Raw genomic sequence first — 26,186 nt, 5'->3', positions numbered from 1 at the left:
TCATTATTATTCAGAGTACAAAATACTTGTTAAATTTTCAGCAGTGTTGATATGTTTGAAAATTTCACTATAACCATCAATTTCCCCATAGCTCAGGTTTAAAAGATTATTTCTTAAAAGGAGGGCAAGAGTGTTGTGGAGTTCAGAATATTAAAGACATTTATAGCCCGATTATGAGGTTATATTTAAATTAGTTATAGTAGATAGTCTAGATTGGTAATTAATATTTTGAAGGTTAAGAACCCTCTGAGTATCACAACCCAGCACCAATAGCTGAATTTTCAACAGTTGCAATGGAGGCCAGAGATAGAAGGAAAATATTTCTCCATGCTGAGTTAAAATACTTTCAAAGTACACTCAGCAAAATTATCCTTTAGAATAAAGGCAAAATAATGATTAGACAGAACTGGGTCTTCCCTAGAGGACTTTCTAAAAGATGTACTTCAGGAAGAAAGAAAAGGATCTGGAATGGAAGGTCTGAGGCATTAGAAGGAATGGTAGCAGCAAGACTAGAAAATATCTATATATATACATATACATATATGTATGTATATATATATACACAAACATATATATGTACTAAATGTGTGTGTGTATATATGTGTGTATGTGTGTGTGTATATATATATATATAGAGAGAGAGAGAGAGAATAGCTATAGATACCCAGACATATCTATATATAGATATCTATCTAGATATCTATCTAGATATATAGATATAGATATAGATATATCAAAATTACCTAAGCTGTGAGTTAGAAACAACTACGGAACTAAAATATCTGAATATGGCAGCATAAAAGCAGTGCTCTGTGGAAGCATAAAATTTTTATGTACTTAAGACAGGTATAGGAAAACTTATTCAAAAAGAGCCGGACAGTAACTATTTTAGGCTTTGTAGGCCAAGAGGCAAAATATAGGATACTATGTAGATACATATACAATGAAAGAGAAATACATTTCCACAATTTCTTTTAATTCATGAAGTTCAAAGAATAATAATAATTACTGGCAATTGTTTGTGTGGTATATGCATGTGTGTGACAAGATCTACCACTGAGAAAATTGGGGGTGGGTGGGTAACATTTTGCTTAATTAGAGTTCAAACTTAGTGTTTTCTATCACCAAAATTGATTGTAAATGTGCAACTGTTAATGCTAATTTGTGACAAGACTTCACATAGTTCATGTTTGGAAATGTCTTTTCACACAGATAGGTAGTGCCAAATACTGATATCAACAAATGAACCACTTGGAAACTTACTTTGGACGCATCCTCATTTTCATTCTGCTGTGGTGAAAAATTCCATTGTAAATTTCCTAATATTTATGGCTCTTGCTCTCCTGGGGTTGGAGATACTGTGATGGGTACACAGAGTTACGATGTTTATGTATATTTTACTCATTTAAACGGCTTAGCTATGACATCATTGATTAACAATGCTTTGCCATCTAATTTGACAGCAAATAACCCACACTGCACTGTGTCTAAATATCAATACATTTGAAGTTCTTTTTCTTCTCTTTCCCTTCCCTATTCCCCTCCCCTCCCTTCCCCTCTCTTCTCCTCTCCTCTCTTCTTTTCGATTCTGTTTTGACATGATGGGTGTACAACTGGGATTAAAAAGTAAAAGTGGCCCCTTCCGGCTAACTTCCGCTTACCCCGCCCGGGGCCGCCGGACCGGAAGCGCCGAGCTCGAACGCCATCCTCCTGGTCTAGCTTGAAACCGGGGTGTCGTCAAGACGCCGGCTTACCACTCATCTCTCATGGATCCGGACACCAAACTCCTTGGAAACATGGCACTGTTGCCTATCAGAAGTCAATTCAAAGGACCCGCCCCTAGAGAGACAAAAGATACAGATATCGTGGATGAAGCCATCTATTACTTCAAGGCCAATGTCTTCTTCAAAAACTAGGAGATTAAGAATGAAGCTGATAGAACCTTGATATATATAACTCTCTACATTCCCGAGTGTCTAAAGAAACTCCAAAAGTGCAATTCCAAAAGCCAAGGTGAAAAAGAAATGTATACGCTGGGAATCACTAATTTTCCCATTCCTGGAGAGCCTGGTTTTCCACTTAATGCGATTTATGCCAAACCGGCAAACAAACAGGAAGATGAGGTGATGAGGGCCTACTTACAGCAGTTGAGACAAGAGACTGGACTGAGACTTTGTGAGAAAGTTTTTGACCCTCAGAATGATGAACCTAGCAAGTGGTGGACTTGCTTTGTGAAGAGATAGTTCATGAACAAGAGTCTTTCAGGACCTGGACAGTGAAAAGAGCCTGGGCAGACACTTTCCACAGCCGTGAGCAGCATTTTTTGGCAAGATGTACACAGTTCTTTGCCTTTATTTGATAAAATTTTATACAGAAGAGAGGAGAGAGCAAAGTGAAGAGAAGTGTCTTCACTCGAAGAGCTCTTTGCCAAGAATTTGGGTGGGGGAGGGAAGAATGGGTTGTTGAAGGGTGATTTGAACTTTCTGTAGTATTAAGCTGGTGCTTAATAAAAATTAAGTAAGAATAAAGAAATTTCTAACAAAAAATAAAAAATAAAAAAAAAATTAAAAGTAAAAGTGAAAGTCCTGGAATGGCAATACATGTGGCACTCAAAATGCTTTGGACTTATAACTGCATCAATAAAATTTGAATTTCACATATTTTTCCATGTCACAGAATTTTACTCTTGATTTTTTTAAAATTTATTTAATATGTAAAAATCACTCTGAGGTGTCAGGCTGCATGCACACTATGTGGCAAAAAAAAAAAATCAGAATTAATAGAAAACAAAAATAAGTCAGTAGGATGAATAAAACTATATTGGTAGTCAAAATTTTAAAAAACAACGACAACTAACTCCTTAGTTAAAAAGCAAGCACACGTAGAATATTTAGATTAAAGGTATCCAACACAATTTTATTTATAAGAAAAACACCTAAAATAATTAAAAGGTTTTACCAATTATTCAAGAGAAGTAAAAACAAAATTGTTTTGTGAGGTCTGCATAAATTACTTCAAAACCAGAGTAGGACTGCTCGATGAATGGCTAAAATTTAGAACACTGACACGGAATGCTGGTGAGGATGTGGACTAACAGGAACTCTCATTCATTGCTGGTGGGAATGCAAAATGGTAGAGTCACTTTGGGGGGAAAAGTTGCCAGTTTTTTACAAAACCAAAAACATTATTACAATATGATCTAGTAATTGTGCTCACCGGTATTTTAGTCAAATGAGTTGAAAACGTATGCCCACACAGACCAAAACAAAACACAAAATAAAACCCTACACATGAATGTTATAGCAGTTTTATTAGTAGTTGGGAATGCCTGGGAAGCAACCAAAATGTCCTTCAGTAGGTGAATGGATAAATAAACTGTGGCATATCCAGATAATGGATTACTATTCAGTGCTGAAAGGAAATGAGCTATCAAGACATGAAAAGACATAGAGGAACTTTAAATTCATATTACTAAGTAAAGGAAGCTAATTTTAAAAAGTTACGTATTGTACAATTCCAACTATATGACATTCTGGAAAAGATAACTGAAGATGGTAAGAAGATCAGAGGTTGTCAAAGGTTTGAAGGAAGGGGGGGAATAAATAGTAGCACAGGAGATTTTTAGGAGAATGAAACTGTTCCGTATAATACTTTGATGGTGGATATAGGTTATTTTACATTTGCTCAGACCCACAAAATGTACAACACCTAGAGTAAACCCTAATGTAAAGTTTGGAATTTAAGTGACTATAATGTGTCAATTCTCACAAATGTCCCACTCTGGCTAGGGATGTTGATGGCGGAGGACACTGTATGTGTCTGTGAGCAGAAGGTGTGTGGGGACTCTTGCTGTTTTCCTCTTAATTTTGTTGTGAATCTAAAATTGTCCTAAAGAATAGATACTATAGAGAAATTGTCTTTCTCTATATTTTTAAAAATCTAATAATCTTTGGAAGCACAATGAGAAATTTCTAAATAAAATGTAACCATACTGATCTCTATATGAAGCAATAATAATGATAATAATAGTTCTAGTAATAATAAAGAAAATGTATTCTGATAAATGTGGATTTATCTTGGAAATCAATACGTGTACTTTACCACATAATGGATTAAATTAGGGGAAAATTCAAGTACCTAATAAACACAGAAAACATGCTTGTAAAATTCAAACCATTAATTATATAAATATTATAAAAATAATAAAAGCATCTAAATCAAAACCACAGTTGAAAATTATTTCACCTCTTCCAAATAAGCAAGAGTTTATAAACTTTCAAAATATAAATTGTTGGTGGACAATGGGATATTTACAAATTGTTGGTGAAAGAATATGTTAGTTCCTTCTTAGAAGGAAAATGAATGTTTTTAGAGGCTACGGGGTTTTGAGATAATTTGTTATGTACTATTGTGCCAATAGCTAACCTTAAAGATCTAATAGCTATGTGAGGACTAGACAGAAGTAAATGATACCTGTAGCCTAAGTATCCTTGATGGCAGTTTGCAAAGAGTACCACAGGAAAACAAAGAAAAGTAATTAAATAAAAATGGCACCAAGTTGTATAAAAGTCAAGGTGTTTCGAAGGAAGTAAGCCTTTAGATCAGGCTGGAGGTGTTTCCAGGCTGGTGTGTGGTTTGCTTGCTCCTGCGTAAGAAAGCCAACTGAGCAGGGCATGAGGCAATAAAGAACAAGGCAGGTTGAGGGTCAAAGTACTTCAGAATCACAGGAATAAGAGGGTCTCTATAGAAAAGGGAGTAGAAATAAGGTTAGAGAATAAGACAGGTGCTAGATTATCACAGGCTTTACTTGTCACAGCTACAGTTCATACAAAGGCAATTTTTACAGTTACTGTATTCTCTTGCGTCAGTTCCTTAGGAGAGGGCCAGGACCATAATATACAATTAATAAACCAGGTATGATATTAACAGATAATGAGTTCTCCCTGATAAATAACTTACTGGTATTTTTAAGTTATTAGTATTTCAGTACCATCCTTCTGAAGGATGTATGTGTGTATACATGTACTTATACACATATAGATATGTTTCCTGGCACAGAGAATTCTTAAGGTTTCTCATAACTTTGAGGGGACTAGAAACTTCCTTCCTCCTTAAAATAAAACTTTCCCAGTTTTAGAGAATAAGTTTTGCTCTAGAAACTTGCTTTTGGAGAGCAAAGTCTTCAACTTAGTCACAATTGTATAACTAGAGCCACAATGACAGTCGGTACTCAGGTAAATATTTATTTACTGAAATAAAGTCATCTCCTAACTGGAAAGCACTTCAAATAGATGTGGGCTCTAATCTTAGTATTTCCACCTGATTCAACCTTAGAGCAATTAATTTCTCTTTTTGTCTTGCTTTCTTTATGTTTAGAGTGAAAATACTGAATTCCCACTTCCTAGAGGTGGTGGAAGTATTTCTATAAGGATACCATAAAGTGGCCAATACAGTACCTAGCATCTAGGAGGCCTTTAATTAATGATAACTACCATTATCATTGCTCTTCAGGCTCCCCACTCCATTACTCTTAATGATGTTCTAGCTTGTGGAAGTTAAATTCTATGCAACCATAAATAGAGACACATTTGTCACATCTTGTCAGAAAAGGTTTAATAAAATTCTAGTCAAGGATATAGGACCCGTGTGCTTTGGACTTCATTTTTAATATGCTTCAGTCATACCACCTCTGAGGGGCTCATTAGCAATACTACCCCATCAGTTGCTATAGGCATCAAACTAAAGACAGATTATTTTCTATCCTTGTTCCTATTTCATCCTCCCTTTTGCTCCTTCCCAGACCGTATAGAAAAGGGCATTCTCTCTGCTCTTAAAGAATTTTACAACACTCCACTACCTCTTTGCCATCACAGGAAAGTGAATTGGCCTTATTCTATAGCAATGTAATGCTACAGTCCAAAAGCTTAAGCTTAATTCACTCATTAGTGAGAAATGCCCTACCTGGAGAAAGATAATGGAGATCTAATGTATATGCTACATAGCTTCCCAATAGAGTATTCCTTTTAAAAAAGAAATAATTAGATGAATAAATTAGATTTTAAGCACTGATCTACCTATATACCCTAAAGAATATGTAATTAGAAATTTAAGCAGTCAGCCAGATATCATTAAGTCATTAGAGACATTTCTATCAGAAGCCAATAGCATTACCAAAATGTTAATTATCTAAAACCATTTCAAAATCCTTAAACATTGTAAAGTGTACATAAGGTTGATTGAACAAGCCAATTTAGATAAATGTGTCAGGTAAATAATGCTGTACTTATGGAAAGTGCATGCTGTACTCCAGTTATTAGGTTAACTTTGTATTTAAAAACCATGCCAAAGGATGATGGAAATGGAATAGCAAAGAGTCATTTACTCTCAAGAAAACGTCCTTCTCTTAAAAAAGTAACAGTCACCCAATGATGATATTGTGCTAGGTAATAAGGGAAAATAGACTATAGACTTTCTCCTTAAACGACCTGCCTCCAAATGCAGTCACGCTGGGGTGAAGGCTTCAACAAATGAATTTGGGGAGAGGAGGCACAACTTAGTCCACATCATATGGATATTCAAAATGACCAAATGGGCATAAATAGCTTTAACTTTTATGCTTTTAAGGAATTGACATCTGAGAAACGATGACTGGAGAGTCATGCATATAAATGAGATTGAAGTACACAGAAAAATAAAACTCAGCCACATTTGGAACTAGATATTTTATTTATGGAGGATTAGAAATTGTTTGCCAGCTGCTCTCTTTATTTTCATTTTTACTTCTAAAAATATACTTTTTTGTTCTAATATGTCAATAAATCTTAGATTAATTCTAAATTGTGTGAACCTCTGGGAAATCAACCTGTCTAGACATGTTCACAGATTGGTTGGATGAGTCTATAAGAGTCTATAAGAATCCTCTTTACATAAGGAACCAAGGAGTATCTTGGGTTGGAGAACACATTCTAAGAGTAGTCATGGGCCATAAGCTTAAGCAGTTTATTTTATTTTTTTTTTAAGATTTTATTTATTTACTTGACAGACAGAGATCACAAGTAGGCAGAGAGGCAGGCAGAGAGAGAGAGAGAGAGAGAGAGGAGGAAGCAGGCTCCCTAGGAGCAGAGAGCCTGATGCAGGGCTCGATCCCAGGACCCTGGGATCATGACCTGAGCCTAAGGCAGAGGCTTTAACCCACTGAGCCACCCAGGCGCCCCAGCTTAAGCAGTTTAAAAGAATAAAAAGGTCTTATTTTTTCAAGGTAAGCATATGATAATTCAATCAGAATTATCTATCATCCTCACCATACATGAATTTAGGTTTGATAGATATGATACACTGCATGGAAACCATGATTAAATTTGGAAAAGGTGAGTTCCCAGTGTATCCCCTAATGACATTCAGAAGAAAGAGAAATTGTTCTCAAAAGAAACTGTTCTCAGTACAGAGACCAGCATCATTTAGGAAACTCTGATATCAGCAAGAGTGATCTTACAGAAAAAGGAAGAAAATCACAGACATCAGGGAGTTAATGACTTGAGATACCTGTAGTTGGTATAACCAAATGCATCAGTTTGTTGGAAACAGTTCAGATTTACCTGAGTTAATAGTACCTGACTGACAGAGTAGTTATTAATGAGCCCTTTTGTAGTCTCCAAAATTTCCCATTTTGGTGGTCAATTACAGGGTAACCAACCCTAGGAGCGGGGAAATTTGGAGGAAACTGTAAAGTACCTCAGCAAGATAAGGCAAGAGTAAAATGTAAACTGTGCTTTCTGGAATTATGGCATTATATTGTATTATACTTAGTACTATATTTTAAGTATTATATTTATAGTATAGATTTAAGGTACTCTCAGTCATGTTAACTGGCTAATTAGTAAGTTCCTCTAAAAGGAACAGAAAGTTCTATAGTTGCATGATTACTTTGTGTATGTGTCTGGGCCAATATTCTTTCCCTAAAAACTTCAGTTCTAAGCACATTCTCTTCTTGGACCTACTAATAAAGCTGCTGGATTTTTCTGGGAGAAAAGGGTGACAATAATTGTAAATCAGTTTTGTTCACTGGAAGGAAGAGACCCTCCTAACATTTGCATGGGTTAACTTTGGGCACATCACGTAGAAACTTACCTGACTCCAGGAAAAAGTAGGGAGGGTTTCAGACACTCCAGACAAAATGGGAATTAGAAAAGGTTTCCTTTATTACATGAGATACATGTCAGGGATCTAAGGTCTAGATTTATCTTATTTCTGAGATGAATAAAGATACAAGCTACACTATGTCTGAAAATCGTCCCTCCTGCAAATGAGGTTTCACTAGAATCAGAATTACACTTGTCACCTACTGCTACTATTTAGTGTTAGATATTTTGAATAAACTCCAGAGAAATCAAGTCCTTATGCACTGTTAGTCTTATTAGAGTTTCTAATTCTGGCACTATTGTAATTTGGGGCTGGATCATTCTTTTTGTAAGGGCTGTCCTATGCTTTGTAGGGTTTTTAGGAGGATCCTTGGTCTCTATCCACAAGATTCCAGTAGCACACTCCTTTCACTCCTTAACTACTTTGGAAATAGACAAACTTCCTCAAGGTTGGAGAGGATGTGGAGAGGGGGAAACACTGCCCCAGCCTGAGATCTACCGGCTTAGACAATAATGTTATGGATTCTTGAAATGCGACTCCATGTACATGCACTCCTGAAAGAAAAATTTAGAAGTCTGAAACACAACTCACTTGTGTAGACACAGCCTCACTGTCTGGGCTTAAAGCCAGAATTAAAATTAAGTATCTCCCAATTCCCTAAGACAATCAGGAAACACATTTTTCTATCTCCCTTTCCTGTACCCTGACACCATTTCTTTTGGACAATTAAGCTACAGTACTTTAGGCTCCTGAGAGGAAAGCTGCTGTGTAAATGCAAAGTAATAACGGATAGTGGCCAAGCAAAATAAAAGAAACTACACTAAAAAGCTAACTGTCTGAATTGAGAAGTTGATGCTCATTAATGAATATTCATGGCATATTTTCATACTAATACACTGAATTAATACCAGACTCCTGCTATCAGATTAATTTGAAGCCAAAAGAGACATATATTTTTGAAGCTAGAGACATTGATCTTGTAATGATGATCTATAACAATAACTGCATTTCTACTATAGAAGGTGAATGATATTATAATCTTGAACTGATGAATGCCGATGGTGTGGCTAGATGTACACTTATTAATTTGATTTGCTTTAATGGAATTTTTCCCCTACGGGACCCAGTAATAAGCAGAAAATTTATAATACATTAAAAAACGGTTATTCTTAAGATTACTTTTATCACAGGAAACACAATCACTGACTATACTTCTGCATCATCATAAATATTCAAATACTAATATATTGCTGCCCAGTGGGAATTTGAGACCTTGGTGATGAAATGCACATTGTTGAACGGGAAGTTTCATTAATTCCAAAGAGAAAGAAAAATGTGGTATGTCTCCCCTGAAAAGACTAATCTTATTTAATTAGTTGTTGGGTTGTAGGCTGATTTCACTGTGAAAGGTAATGGGATAAGTAGTTAATTATATCACAAATGTACCTAGTTAATTTATTAGATAATCTAGCTGAGTTGACTAACTGATTTAAGGCTAGTGCCTTAATCCTGATAAAATGTAATAATAAACAATATTAACTTGGAATAGAAGGCTAAGTGGGGGGGGGAGGAGTCAAGATGGCGGAGAAGTAGCAGGCTGAGACGACATCGGGTAGCAGGAGATCAGCTAGATAGCTTATCTAACCATTGTGAACACCTACAAATCCAACGGGAAATCGAAGAGAAGAAGAGCAACAATTCTAGAAACAGAAAATCGATCACTTTCTGAAAGGTAGGACCTGCAGAGAAGTGAATCCAAAGCAACGGGAAGATAGACCCCGGGGGGAGGGGCTGGCACCCGGCAAGCGGCGGAGGGACGGAGCACAAAATCGGGACTTTTAAAAGTCGGCTCCACTGGGAGACATCACTCCAGAGGCTAAACTGGGGGGAAACCCAGGCGGGGTCAGCATAACCCCAGGGCCCGCGGGGTCACAGAAGGACTGGGGGTGTCTGAGTGCCAGAGAGCTCGCAGGTATTAGAGCAGGGAAGCCGGCTACAGCGACAAAGCCGAGGAGTGAGCTCTAAGCCCAGGGTTACCTTGTGCCGGTCGCAGGCTCGGTGGGCTCGGAGCGCGGCCGGAGGCCACGGAGACGAAAGTGACCCGGCGCTTTTCTCCAGCTCCAGCAATTGACTGCTTTCCTCAAGGCGCGACCGCAGGCCAGGGAGGCGGGGCGGTGGGTGCTTTGCTCTGAGAGCGCACTGAGGAGCGGAACCCCAAGCTCTCGGCTCCTCCGGGCCGGAGACTGGGAGGCCGCCATCTTCATTCCCGTCCTCCGGAACTCTACGGAAAGCGCTCAGGGAACAAAAGCTCCCGAAAGCAAACCCGAGCAGATTACTTAGCCCGGCCCCTGGCAAGGGCGGTGCAATTCCGCCTGCGGCAAAGACACTTGAGAATCACAACAGGCCCCTCCCCCAGAAGAACAACAAGAAACCCAGCCAAAACCAACTTCAGTCACCAAGAACAGTGGAATTCCACAGCAGGAGAAAGCAAATCTTATCTGGACAAAATGACAAGGTGGAAAAACTCACCTCAAAAAAAAGAACAAGAGGCCGTACCGAAAGCTGGAGACCTAATCAATGTGGACATAGGTAACATGACAGATCTAGAGTTCAGAATGACAATTCTCAAGGTTCTAGCCAGGCTCGAAAAAGGCATAGAAGATATTAGAGAAACCCTCTCCGGAGAGATAAAAGCCCTTTCTGGAGAAATAAAAGAACTAAAATCTAACCAAGTTGAAATCAAAAAAGCTATTCATGAGGTGCAATCAAAAATGGAAGCTCTCACTGCCAGGATAAATAAGGCAGAAGAAAGAATTAGTGACATAGAAGACCAAATGACAGAGAATAAAGAAGCTGAGCAAAAGAGAGACAAACAAATACTGGACCACGAGGAGAGAATTCGAGAGATAAGTGACACCATAAGACGACACAACATTAGAATAATTGGGATTCCAGAAGAAGAAGAAAGAGAGAGGGGAGCAGAAGGTATATTGGAGACAATTACTGGAGAGAATTTCCCTAATATGGCAAAGGGAACAAACATCAAAATCCAGGAGATGATAAGAATGCCCCTCAAAATCAATAAAAATAGGTCCACACCTGGTCACCTGATAGTAAAATTTACAAGTCTTAGCGACAAAGAGAAAATCCTGAAAGCAGCCTGGGAAAAAGAAGTCTGTAACATACAAGGGTAAAAACATTAGATTGGCAGCGGACCTATCCACAGAGACCTGGCAGGCCAGAAAGAACTGGCATGATATATTCAGAGCACTAAATGAGAAAAAAATGCAGCCAAGAATACTATATCCGGCTAGGCTATCATTGAAAATAGAAGGAGAGATAAAGAGCTTCCAGGACAAACAAAAGCTGAAAGAATTTGCAAACACAAAATCAGCTCTACAGGAAATATTGAAAGGGGTCTTCTAAGCAAAGAGAGACCCTAAAAGTAGTAGATCAGAGACAGAAACAGAGACAATATACAGTAACAGTAACCTTACAGGCAATACAATGGCACTAAATTCATATCTCTCAATAGTTACCCTGAATGTTAATGGCCTAAATGCCCCAATCAAAAGACACAGGGTATCAGAATGGATAAAAAAACAAAACCCATCAATATGCTGCCTACAAGAAACTCATTTTACACCCAAAGACACCTCCAGATTTAAAGTGAGGGGGTGGAAAACAATGTACCATGCTAATGGACATGAGAAGAAAGCTGGGGTGGCAATCCTTATATCAGATCAATTAGATTTTAAGCCAAAGACTATAATAAGAGATGAGGAAGGACACTATATCATACTCAAAGGGTCTGTCCAACAAGAAGATCTAACAATCTTAAATATCTATGCCCCTAACATGGGAGCAGCCAACTATATAAACCAACTAATAACAAAATCAAAGAAATACATCGACAGTAATACAATAATAGCAGGGGACTTTAACACTCCCCTCACTGAAATGGACAGATCATCTAAGCAAAAGATCAACAAGGAAATAAAGGCCTTAAATGACACACTGGACCAGATGGACATCACAGATATCTTCAGAACATTCCATCCCAAAGCAACAGAATATACATTCTTCTCTAGTGCACATGGAACATTCTCCAGAATAGACCACATCCTGGGTCATAAATCAGGTCTCAATCGGTACCAAAAGATTGAGATCATTCCCTGCATATTTTCAGACCACAATGCTCTGAAGCTAGAACTCAATCACAAGAGGAAATTTGGAAAGAACGCAAATACATGGAGACTAAACAGCATCCTTCTAAAAAATGAATGGGTCAACCAGGAAATTAGAGAAGAATTGAAAAAATTCATGGAAACAAATGATAATGAAAACACAACAGTTCAAAATCTGTGGGACACAACAAAGGCAGTCCTGAGAGGAAAATATATAGCAGTGCAAGCCTTTCTCAAGAAACAAGAAAGGTCTCAAATATACAACCTAACCCTACACCTAAAGGAGCTGGAGAGAGAACAACAAAGAAAGCCTAAACCCAGCAGGAGAAGAGAAATTATAAAGATCAGAGCAGAAATCAATGAAATAGAAACTAAAAAAACAATAGAACAAATCAACAAAACTGGGAGCTGGTTCTTTGAAAGAATTAATAAGATTGATAAGCCCCTGGCCAGACTTATCAAAAAGAAAAGGGAAAGGATGCAAATAAATAAAATCATGAATGAAAGAGGAGAGATCACAACCAACACCAAAGAAATACAAACAATTATAAGAACATACTACGAGCAACTCTATGGCAACAAATTTGACAATCTGGAAGAAATGGATACATTTCTAGAGACGTATAAACTACCACAACTGAACCAGGAAGAAATAGATAACCTGAACAGACCCATAACCAGTAAGGAGATTGAAACAGTCATCAAAAATCTCCAAACAAACAAAAGTCCAGGACCAGATGGCTTCCCAGGGGAATTCTACCAAACATTTAAAGAAGAATTAATTCTTATTCTCCTGAAACTGTTCCAAAAAATAGAAATGGAAGGAAAACTTCCAAACTCATTCTATGAGGCCAGCATCACCTTGATCCCAAAACCAGACAAGGATCCCACCAAAAAAGATAATTACAGACCCATATCCTTGATGAACACAGATGCGAAAATTCTCACCAAAATACTGGCCAATAGGATCCAACAGTACATTAAAAGGATTATTCACCACAACCAAGTGGGATTTATTCCAGGGCTGCAAGGTTGGTTCAACATCCGCAAATCCATCAATGTGATACAATACATTAATAAAAGAAAGAGTAAGAACCATATGATACTCTCAATATATGCCGAACAAGCATTTGACAAAGTGCAGCATCCCTTCCTGATTAAAACTCTTCAAAGTGTAGGGATAGAAGGCACATACCTCAATATTATCAAAGCCATCTATGAAAAACCCACCGCAAATATCATTCTCAATGGAGAAAAACTGAAAGCTTTTCCGCTAAGGTCAGGAACATGGCAGGGATGTCCGTTATCACCACTGCTGTTCAATATAGTACTAGAAGTCCTAGCCTCAGCAATCAGACAACAAAAAGAAATTAAAGGCATCCAAATCGGCAAAGAAGAAGTCAAACTATCACTCTTTGCAGATGATATGATACTCTATGTGGAAAACCCAAAAGGCTCCACTCCAAAACTGCTAGAACTTATACAGGAATTCAGTAAAGTGTCAGGATATAAAGTCAATGCACAGAAATCAGTCGCATTTCTTTACACTAACAACAAGACAGAAGAAAGAGAAATTGAGGAGTCAGTCCCATTTACAATCGTACCCAAAACCATAACATACCTAGGAATAAATCTAACCAAAGAGGCAAAGAATCTATACTCAGAAAACTATAAAGTACTCATGAAAGAAATTGAGGAAGACACAAAGAAAAGGAAAAATATTCCATGCTCATGGATTGGAAGAACAAATATTGTGAAAATGTCTATTCTACCTAAAGCAATCTACACATTTAATGCAATGCCTATCAAAATCCCATCCATTTTTTTTAAAGAAATGGAACAAATAATCCTAAAATTTATATGGAACCAGAAAAGACCTCGAATAGCCAAAGGAATATTGAAAAAGAAAGCCAAAGTCGGTGGCATCACAATTCCAGACTTCAAGCTCTACTACAAAGCTGTCGTCATCAAGACAGTATGGTACTGGCACAAAAACAGACATATAGACCAATGGAACAGAATAGAGAGCCCAGAAATAGACCCTCAACTCTATGGTCAACTAATCTTCGACAAAGCAGGAAAGAATATGCAATGGAAAAAAGACAGCCTCTTCAACAAATGGTGCTGGGAAAATTGGACAGCCACATGCAGAAAAATGAAATTGGACTATTTCCTTACACCACACACGAAAATAGACTCAAAATGGATGAAGGACCTCAATGTGAGAAAGGAATCTATCAAAATCCTTGAGGAGAATGCAGGCAGCAACCTCTTTGACCTCAACCGCAGCAACTTCTTCCTAGGAACATCGCCAAAGGCAACAGAAGCAAGGGCAAAAATGAACTATTGGGATTTCATCAAGATCAAAAGCTTTTGCACAGCAAAGGAAACAGTTAACAAAACCAAAAGACAACTGACAGAATGGGAGAAGATATTTGCAAACGACCTATCAGATAAAGGGCTAGTGTCCAAAATCTATAAAGAGCTTATCAAACTCAATACCCAAAGAACAAATAATCCAGTCAAGAAATGGGCAGAGGACATGAACAGACATTTCTGCAAAGAAGACATCCAGATGGCCAACAGACACATGAAAAAATGCTCCACATCGCTCGGCATCAGGGAAATACAAATCAAAACCACAATGAGATACCACCTCACACCAGTCAGAATGGCTAAAATTAACAAGTCAAGAAATGACAGATGCTGGCGAGGATGTGGAGAGAGGGGAACCCTCCTACACTGCTGGTGGGAATGCAAGCTGGTGCAGCCACTCTGGAAAACAGTGTGGAGGTTCCTCAAAAAACTGAAAATAGAGCTACCCTACGACCTAGCAATTGCACTCCTGGGTATATATCCTAAAGATACAAACGTGGTGCTCCGAAGGGGCACGTGCTCCCAAATGTTTATAGCAGCAATGTCCACAATAGCCAAACTTTGGAAAGAGCCTAGATGTCCATCAACAGATGAATGGATAAAGAAGATGTGGTATATATACACAATGGAATACTATGCAGCCATCAAAAGACATGAAATCTTGCCATTTGCGACGACGTGGATGGAACTAGAGGGTATCATGCTTAGCGAAATAAGTCAATCGGAGAAAGACAACTATCATATGATCTCTTTGATATGAGGAAGTGGAGATGCAAGGTGGGGGGGTTGGGGGGAGGTAGGAAAAGAAAAAATGAAAAGATGGGATTGGGAGGGAGACAAACTATAAAAGACTCAATCTCAAGAAACAGACTGAGGGTTGCGGGGGGGAGGGGGGACGGGAGAGGGTGGTGGGGAAATGGACATTGGGGAGGGTATGGGCTATGATGAGTGCTGTGAAATGTGTAAACCTGACGATTCACAGACCTGTACCCCTGGGGATAAAAATACATTATATGTTTATTAAAATAAAAAAATTTAAAAAAAAAAAGAAGGCTAAGTGAGCACCTATAAATTTCCCTTGTGTCCAGTAGCCCTCCGTCTTCCCACTACTCATATGTTTATCCCAGCCATTGAAACAGTCTGACTTGATCACATGCTGGCTTCATCCTCATTTATCCATTTAAATGCTAATCTTTTAGCTTGGAAGACTGTATCCCGTCTTCGATAGCCTTTTACTCATTAAATAGCCTTTACACAAGGTGTACAGTGTCTAACCATATTAGGTGGTCTATATATTTTCATTTGATTGCAAACTACTCCTACACAACTTCTAGAAATAAGCATTAGTATACATTTTTCCAAGTTAAAAATTTTCAGTTGTTGCTAACTATAAGATTGTACCCATTATAGTCAACAAAATAACAAAGACCTTTTTTACTCATTTTACTGGTGGCACACTGATTTTTCTAATAGATTCTAGAGCTGTTAGTGATGACCTGTACAATAGTGGTATTTCTCCTTTACATGACTTTATATCTCACCCTAACTGATTTGCAAGACAGGGTTATAATCCAGGCATGCCAGAATCCCAGGTGCTAAATTTTATAAAATAGACTCACACAATTAGAGTTTTGTGGCTTTCTAATCAATGTGAACACTTTATTACTAATGCATATTGTCTTTAGAAATAGATTGCAAAATGAGTCAGTATATAGTTGTAAATACTCAGAACGTTATCTTGTGTTAATAATAGCCTGCATAGTCCCTGTATGTCAAAGGTCATTGTGTAATTAATACCATTTTGCTTTTCGTCTTCTTTTCTTTTTTTTTTTTTTTTAAGATTTTATTTATTCATTTGACAGACAGAGATCACAAGTAGGCAGAGAGGCAGGCAGAGAGAGAGAGGAAAGGACGCAGGCTCCCCGCTGAGCAGAGAGCCCAACATGGGGCTCCATCCAGGACCTCGAGATCATGACCTGAGCCGAAGGCAGAGGCTTTAACCCACTGAGCCACCCAGGCGCCCCTCGTCTTCTTTTCTTTTTCTCTCCCTCTCTTTATTATTATTTCCCCATCAAGTTAATCAAATGGACAAAACTTGACTCTCTTCTGCATAAACTTTTTGGAAACACCTAAGAACATAGACAGACTATACACCAGCAGGAGATGAAACACCCAGCTCCAAGACATACCAAAATATTTTTATTGGAAGAGCAAATATTAACTAAGACTGTTCCTCCAACTCAGAGTGTTATTCAAAGCATGGCCCACAGACCATATCTTTCAGACTTACATGGAATAATTGTTAAAAATAGGTATGTTTTTAAATCTCCCCCAGAATCAGAATCACTTGAAGGACAGACATTTAAAATTGATTTCTCAGATGAATTCCTTGCACACCAAATTTGGAAGATTACTAAGACAAGCTATAACATTCTGTTGGATAAAAAGCATTTCTAAATGAAAATGTGTTTCTGAGATGGGCAATATGAGCCCAAAATCATATTTTAAAATATACATATATTCTTCTAAATTAGTATATATTTTTTGCCTTGCACATTGTAAATCTGTGAAAGCATGGACAAAAAAGCCCACAAAACTTTCAGGATGGTATGTCAGAATTAGGGAAATGCTGGCAGAGTTACAACCATGACAGTGCATAGACTGTCAACATTGTCACGATATAGACATCTTTCTGTCTTGATGCAAAAAATTAAAAAACAATTCTGGGAGCCAGGCAAGGCAGGTATTTTTATTCCCATTTTTCAGGTAAGGCAGCCAAGGGACTAAGAGTTTAAATTAAGTATATGCCCATTTCCTAATTCAATTTGCCCACACATCAGACACACTGGGTTTTACGATCACTCTTGTTTGCTTCTGTGGCATTTAAATGGAAAGCTGGGTAGGAAGTAGGTTCGTTCTTTCTTTCCATTTCTTTTCCTTCCCTTCCCCTTTCTCCTTCCCTCCCTCTCTCTATCCTTCTTTCTTTCTTTCTCTCTCTTTCTTTTCAATATAAATACTTTCCTCTCTCCCTCATTGCCTTGTAAAAGGATTAAGGTTTCTGCATTCACAAAATAATGACAGGACTAGTAAGCATTACTACATTTAAGAACCTTCAGGATTATAAAATAGGAGGATAAAAGGGACGAAATTAAGGCCCAAAGGAAGCTAGAATTTCTTTTTCTTAAATAAGAGACTTAGACAAAATTTTTCTCTGTTCCTAAAACTACAACTTCTTTCCAAGATGCTATTAATTTTAAACTTACCTGAGCCATCTTAAACATATAAATCCATCCAATTAAAAAAGGAACATGTTTTCTTATTTATTTTTCTTTTGCCTCTAATAATTTGTCTAACAAATACAACTACACATTCAAAATTATGCTAGTTTTATTTAATCCAAAATTTCTAGGTGTTTTGTCATGGGAGTATTTATGAAAATATACAGGATACCAGTTTGAAAAGAGTAGGTGATAGAACAGTTTCTTCACCTATATAATTATAAATATATACTAAATTGGTTGTTTCAAATGTTTTACATTAAGGTATTCATTTTGCCTTCATTAATGCCACTTAATCTTCATTTACAGCCAATTCTTGAGTAGGAATGGTAAAAAGGCAGAGTCATCAATCATTCCAGAATTCCAGAAATTAAAAAGTTTCCCAGTCAGTAACTGTGCCTCGGAGGTCAGCATGAAACTGTATACTATAGGCATCTACTAGGGCGGGAAAGGCTAATATTTAGCTTCAGTGTCAGTGAACACTGGCTATCTTAGTGCCTAAGGAAATTACACATTTGCTTATTTCTCTGGATGAGGAGCAGACAATTATCTTGGGATGTTTATTTTGGGGAATGAAGAGCAGGGAAGATTCTGCTTTTGCTGCTGGTAGCAATATAAAGGAATACCACCCTCAGCCCACAGAACAATACAGTGTAGTGGAGGGATTTTCTAAAAAATGCTCTAGACAAGAGAAGTTTCTCTAGAAATTCTCTAGAAAGGGGGAAAGCAAGGAAGATAATAGGTATTTGGTGAAGGTTTGTTCATTTATTTTATTTTTTGGAATGAGTTTTTTATTTAGTATTTCATACTGATAAATACAGAGTGCTAAGTTTCTTAAGTGTGTTAAACTTTTTGAAGTAGAATTATAAAAAAAAAAAAACTCCATAGATTTAAAGTATACAATTTTATAAGTCTTCATATAGGTACATATCCTAAAACATCACTGTAATTAAAATAATATCCATATATCTATCATCCTCCAATGACATTTGTTGCTTGTTTTATGATACATAGTTAGCTTGTAGTTTGCCCCTATAGATTCATTCTTCCTTTGCTCGGGGAGAAGGTGAGCTCTACAATAAAATAATTTCTTGACTTTGCTGATATGTATTGGTGGGAGCCCAAAATAGAGGTTGATCTAAGATAGATTTTAAAATAGCCAAAATAAGGGCACCTGGGTGGCTCAGTGGGTTAAAGCCTCTGCCTTCAGCTCAGGTCATGATCCCAGGGTCCTGGGATCGAGCCCCACATCAGGCTCTCTGCTCAACAGGGAGCCTGCTTCCTCCTCTCTCTCTGCCTGCTTCTCTGCCTGCTTGTGATCTCCATCTGTCAAATAAATAAATAAAATCTTTAAAAAAAATAGCCAAAATAGAAAGTTCCTAGGACTTTCTTGGAGGAGAGAGGTTATACCCTCAAAATTTACAGGATGTTGCCAATCTGTGTTGACAAAAGCCTGAGCAGCACGGGTGGGAGTAAGCTCTAAGAGTGACAGAGCAAAGGCATGACATGAAGGTCTTAACTGGACTGAATCCACTGACATGAATATACTCACTAAGGATCTGCACTTTAAAGGATTGCTCTGATCACCTATAAGCAGTGTTGACATTCTGGATCTTCTACCAGATCAATGAGGTCAAATGCTGGCATTTTGTTGGTATACTGTTGAGAAAAGCAGGAAGAAGTCAGGAGGCAGCCGGAAGCAGCCGTGCTAAAATGGATCTGTGATGTGGGGTCTTCTCAGCCATCCCAAACTGTGCTTGCTGGGAGAGACAGGAATTCACTCCCTTCATCACAACATTCCACATACAATGGCAAGGGAGTCACCAGCAAAACCTGAAGATCTCCGAGGGGACTGTCTCTCATTGCAGGGGATGATGGTGGGAGATGGTGAAGAGTGACAGGAGCAGATGCCTTAACAAGCAGGGACAAAGTACGTGTAATTCACACAGTAAACCACAGAGACAAGACGGTCATTAGAGAATGTGACTCTCAGGAATATGTGGTGATGGATAGTTGATCAGGTGTGCCTAGAAATTTAAGTGTTGGGCAGACTAATGAGGGAAAAAATCTGTATTTAGTAGTTGCTACAATAAAGAGTCATGGTCTTTTTTCTTAGCTACAAGCCTTCGACTTAAATGTTGGACTCTAAGTCCCTAGACTGAGGGAGAGTCTGTAGCCCCCGAGCCTGTGGAGAATGACCCTGAAAGAGTCTCAGAAGTGTGCCCTGCATCTTCTTCCCCCAGTCTCAACTTTCTCCCAAAGGTCCCCAAAGCTATAGACATCTATCAATGTGATCATACTCTAGAAAAAGGAAAATACTACGACTTCTGGGGACTTTTATATAATAAAAGTGCTACCTTTTAATATGCTACCTTCCAAGGACCAGAAAAGCTTGTGGCCCACCCATCAGTTGGAGTAGGAGCTTTGGGGGTCTGGGGATAGAAAGTGCCTTGGTATACATTTAACAGTTTGTTCACCGGGACCACAGATTCACCCTGTACTTACATCCCCAGTCCCAGAATATAGAATGGAAATATATCTATTAGCACCTGGTGGAACTCCCAATTTGATTTTCTGAACATAGGACTGAAGGTTATTAGGGAAGAAAGGACCGATTAGCTGTCTTTGGAACTATACCCTTTCTCAGAGTAAACCACATATAATACCACACCCATGGAGGAGATTGGAGAGATAAGTAATTTCATGAAGCCCTAGACAGTGGCAGGCTTGGCAATTCCAATCATTGCTCATTTTACTAGCCTCTTTGGCTTCTGTGAAAGCCAGATTGGTCATGGAGACTGACAGGTTTTCACAAACTCCATCAGATAAAGATGGCAACTGCAGATTCGACCCTGCAGATGGTTTTTCTACTGGACAAACCCATCAGTTACCTGGTCCCCCAGAGAATCAAGCCTGGTCAGTCCACTGGTTGGGAAGCAGCATGAAAATGGGGTGCAAGCCCCTACCTCCACGATGCTTGTGTCTGAGAGGGGAGAGATGACACAAGAAAATCCACCAGCACCCCAGGCCCCACACTAAGCACGAGCTAAAGCAGCCAGGCCACTTTGAAGCAATCCGGGACCAGCTCCACTGGCTAGACGGTCTCAGCTCCCCATACAACAGGCCTGGCAGGAGAGGTGCACCCACTTCTGGATATAAATCCTAGTTACCTCAGTCTCTGTTGTCTTCTCTATAATTTTATGTCAATTAATTTTGAAATTTAAATGACATGGACAAATTTCTTCAAAGAAAAATGAAAGATCTGACTACAATGATCACTACTGAACTTTCCATACTCAAATATCCAAAAAACTTCTCTCCTCTCTCTCCCATCTTAGCAAGATAAGTTACTTTATTTTTATATCTGGAATGGCCTCACTTTTGGAGTAACTGTGATATTCTCTTTCAAGCACCCAAGTATCCTACTACTAACCCTTATTCCAGAATATTTCCAGTTTCACTGAGGGAGGATTCTGCTTTCCGGGTTAAGATACAACTAACATAGCTAGGAGAAAAGAGGACTCCTAAATGCTAACATTTCTTCCAGGAAAGACACATGTTGTGGCAGACATGGCTCATTGTTCAGAAAAATTAGTTTTCTCTTCTTTCTGAGTGCCTTGCATTAGATATAGCCAAATAAGTGTGTCCTATAGAGTAAAGATTTATTAACTTCTACTAATACTGAGGAAGCAAGGGAATAACCTCTCAGGGAAGGTGGACATCCAGGGATAAACTGATGACCAAACATAGAATTTAAGCTTCAGAGCCCCTCACTTTCTGTAGACTCCTTCCAAGAAAGGCTCTATCAGTATTTGACATGATCATACATTGTTGTAAAATTCACGATAGTATTTTGTAGTCTACTTTTGAACGACTACACTTCTTCCCAAAATTGCAGAGACTACAGTCATTCATGGACACACTCCATGAATTTGTTAATTAAGATAATCATTTCAATTGTTTGAGGAGAAGGTATATGAGCTTTGTATCTTTATCAGATTTGAGTTCCTATCTCTTTGCAGCTTTGCCGGGCTTCCTGTGCAACCACAGACTTCTTGAAAAAGCAAAAATAGTGGAAAAAGATGGGTTTTGTGCTTGTCATTCAGAATACATCTTGGAAATGGACCATCAAAAGCTTTTGCCATTTGTCCTCCACTTCCAGTGGTGGGCTTCTCTCTCTTAGGAGGAGTCTTGTGCAGCAGAAGCTGTAAGGCAGTCTGGACATATTCTGTAACTAATGTAATGGTGGGTAAACATACTTATCAGGGCCAGCACAGACTTACAACTGTCTCTTTCAGTTTTGTCAGGGAAAGCAGTTTACTTATGGAAATATGCTAGGGATGTTTGAATTTCTGCATGAGCATATTAATAAAGCGGAGCATACAGAGCCAAATTCATGTTAAGAGAGATTAGGCAGAAAAAGATACTGAATCAAGGGTAAGCTGAATATGAATAAGCCAATGACTACACAGACACTGAGGATTCCCTGTCTCCTTTGGAGTCTCTTTGGCTACAGCATTAAAAGAATCATAACTATGTCTTCATATTTATATTGTGAAATTTATGGGCAGATTCACTATTTTATGGCAGTTTCTGTCTTTTCCTGCAAACTAAGTCATAATGTTCCCCAAAATGTAAGAAGCCAAGAACACACAGAATTAATAGTACAAGGCTATCTTGGTTATTGGACATTCATCAGAGGTTAGAATCCAAAATACAGTCAATACAATAAGGTGAGGTCAACAATCAGACTCTGAAAACAGCTTTGCAAAACCTGAGCCTTGAAGCTTAAGGTGGTGATTAAATCACCACGTCCTTAAGTACTTGTATTAACCAGAATAATTAGTCCCCAAAGATATCAATGTCCTAATCCCCAGAAGCTGTGAATATATTACCTTACATGGTAAAAGGGACTTTATAGATGTGATTAAATTAAAGGATCTTGAGATGGAGTGATTATAGTGGAAGAAGCTATATTATATATCTAGGTAGGCCTAGTTTAATCACACGAGGTCTTAGAAGAGGAGGGCAGGAAGGACAAAGTCAGACAAAGAGATGTGACACAGGAAGGAGAAGCTGGGTTGATATAATTGTTGAAAGAGGTCCAAGAGCCAAGGGGCTGGCAACCACTAAGAACTGGTAAAGGAGAAGAAATTAATTTTTCTCTGGAGCCTCCAGAAGGAATGTGCTCTGATAACACTTTGATATTGGCCCTATTTCATTCACTTAGGACTTCTGACCTCCAGAGCTATAAGGCAGATTTGTGTTGTTTTAAGCTAACTTTATGGTAATTTGTTACAGCAGTAATCGGACACTAATACAGTAGTTGCACAACCTGTAATTACCATTGGCTTAGGCGGCAGGTGTTCAAACTCACACTTCATAGAAATATTTATAGAATATTTCTCATTCATTAAAATACTTTTCTTTTATTTTCTAAGAATTCTGGCTAATAGGGACGCCTGAGGGGTTCAGTTGGTTAAACATATGCCTTTGGCTCAGGTCATGATCCCAGGGTCCTGGGATCGAGTTCTGCCTCGAGCCCCTTGCTCAACGGGGAGCCTTCTTCTCCCCTGCCTACTGTTCTCCCTGCTTGTGTGCTCTCTCTCTGGCAAATAAATAAATAAAATCTTAAAAAATACATATATAGCTAATAGTTGAATGTTATTGAATATAATCAATAAGAAACAAAAGTAAGTGACTAATAATAAGACATGCTTAGAAACCCTGAAAGGCACTTGTCAATCTTTAAAGTGTACAACAGAATTGAACAATATATGCATATATAATTCACATTGTATGGAATTTAATATTAAACAAAAATGAAAGATAAGTGTGATCCTACAATATAACTTTTATACTAAAATGGAAAATAATATATGATTATGTCATTGACCCATTTTCCTGCTTAATAAAAATTTAAATAAAAATTCATTCTAAAAATTAAATGGCTGAAGGAAAATGAGTGAAACAAAAATTCAACAGAAATGCTTTTAGATATCAAAATAATTTTTACACGCATACATATACTCTTTCATTATATGTATATTACATATTACACAGATATATATGTATGTTACATATACATACATACATATACATGCGTGTAATTTTAGAACTAATACAAAAACAAAAAAGGAGAAAAGCAAAAATAAAAGCCTCCAGATTCAGGGAAATCTCAATTTCTATTAAAATAACAACGTATTTCAGTGGAATTTTGAGCTAAGTTCTCAATTTGTTGTACCTTAATTCCTGTTGCCTTTAGACATTTAACAAGGAAGAAAAATATATCTGAAAAGGTCAGGAAAAATTACATTTAATCTTCAGATTTAAAAATGTGATGAAAAAATTCACATTGACCTAGTACGGCCACAAAGATATGATACTTTACTGAAGAAGTAGCAAAACGGTGAGCACAGTAAATAAACTTCCTGAACAGAGAACAGGAACTGATTCAGAAATTCTTCTCACGAAACCTTCACAGATGTGCTGTTTAAAATGATGCACATTTTTATAAGCAGCCAGATTTAAAAGGCAGGCATGTTGGAAGAATTAATTCCCTTAATCTGAAATGATTTTTAATCAGTTTATAAAATCAGTTTAATTGGCTTCTTCTTTATTGACATCTATAAGATTTGCCACCTTTTCTAAATTCCCAGAGTCAAATATCCAGACTAAATTTAGTTAATCCAACTCTTTGATGTCTTTTAGTTATGCCAACCCCCTCCAAAATTATTTTCTTCTGCTATTAATTCAAATTATTAGGCTCCAAATCATAAACTTTGCTCAACGTTTTGATTATTTAAGTTGTTTACTCAATTTCAACCTTGCTTACAACACTCAGTGGATGATAGGCATCTTTTCCATTTTCATCATGCATTTCAAGTTGCCCTCGATAGCCCATCAAGAATAGCATTTTAAAAACATTCCAGACTTGACTGCCCACTACATTAGCTCTAATTAAGCACATTGTCTTTCAGCTTGATTTGTTTTATATTACTTGATATTATGGAAAGGCATTGGGAAATTCTCAACATCTAAACTGATAATCCTGATTACGACACATAATAGATTTTCCTCTCATGGACAATAGATGGGATAAGCAGATTTTGCCTATTATCTATTGTTCTTAAGCAAAGTTTCCAGTTCTAGTGATTGGTGTGCACCTACAAGCAGTATATACAAAAACTCTGCTTAAATATTTCTGCTTAGAAACCATTAATTTTTTTTTCTATTTCATTTTTATAAACAGCGAAAGATTTGTCTATCAACATGCCAAATAATATAAGAAATGTAATGGAAATTCACTATAGGATCACTATTTCTACCATGAGAAGAGTTATTAAAAACAACCTTTCTTTTTCCCCACTTACTGCACCTCCCAGTCACCATCCTCCACACACAACTACACAAACATCTTTCCAATGAGTTCCAGACCATGTTTGCTAGGGATAACATGTATGTTCTGTTTATTTTAGTATATCTCTAAGTACCTAATATAGGACCCTAGACATACTAGGTACTTAGTAAATACTTGCTGTGAAATGCCATTCAAGGACAGCAGCAAAATATTTTGCAAGATAATTCCAAAAGAGTAAATCCTCAGATGATTTTTCAAAATCATGGCAAATTTTAAAAAGTATAAATCATGTATAAGAATACAGCGGTGAATTTAATTAACATCAAAAAAGTTTAACGTAGTGGTTACTGTAGATCAAGAATGCTTCTTTTTAATGCTGACACAAAGAGGAATGAGAGCCTGTGTACAATAGAGAGCCTCACAAATACGGCAGAAGGGTCAGACACAGTGATAAATGGTGGTGTAGACAGATACACGGAGTGCTATGGTAAGCACAGCTAAATACGCCAGGACACACAGCTGTTTCACTGCTTTGTTTAGTGTAAGCATTTGTATTTTTAGTGCCTCCTTTTCAGAAATAAACGCACAAATCTACTCTGAATTTCTCTAAGTATTTATCTGAAATTAGAACTACAGCTCGAGAATCACATTATTCTCCTAGTCACATTGCTTCATTCTCTGACCCCTGTCCTCCACCAGCTTCTGAAGAAATACTCAAACACGAAACACAAGGTTTTTCTAAGACCTTTATGAACTCCATAGGAAAAACACCATAACTGACTGAATAGTAAGATTTAACAGTCAGGAGGACATTTTTATAATGGCAATACTACATACCTAAGTGAG

The 26,186-nt window shown here is 37.7% G+C and overlaps 1 pseudogene across 1 annotated transcript; it reads left to right on the top strand.

Moving 5' to 3' along the window:
• Positions 1-1,724: 1,724 nt before the first annotated feature.
• On the top strand, positions 1,725-2,279 carry LOC308347032 (actin-related protein 2/3 complex subunit 3-like; annotated as a pseudogene). The gene has a single exon. The product of its transcript is annotated as an actin-related protein 2/3 complex subunit 3-like (transcript).
• The last annotated feature ends 23,907 nt before the right edge of the window (positions 2,280-26,186 follow it).

Source organism: Martes martes (assembly GCF_963455335.1).
Source record: "Martes martes genome assembly, chromosome: 8".
NCBI classification, from domain to species: Eukaryota; Metazoa; Chordata; class Mammalia; order Carnivora; family Mustelidae; genus Martes; species Martes martes.
This window is presented reverse-complemented; position numbering and strand designations above follow the sequence as displayed.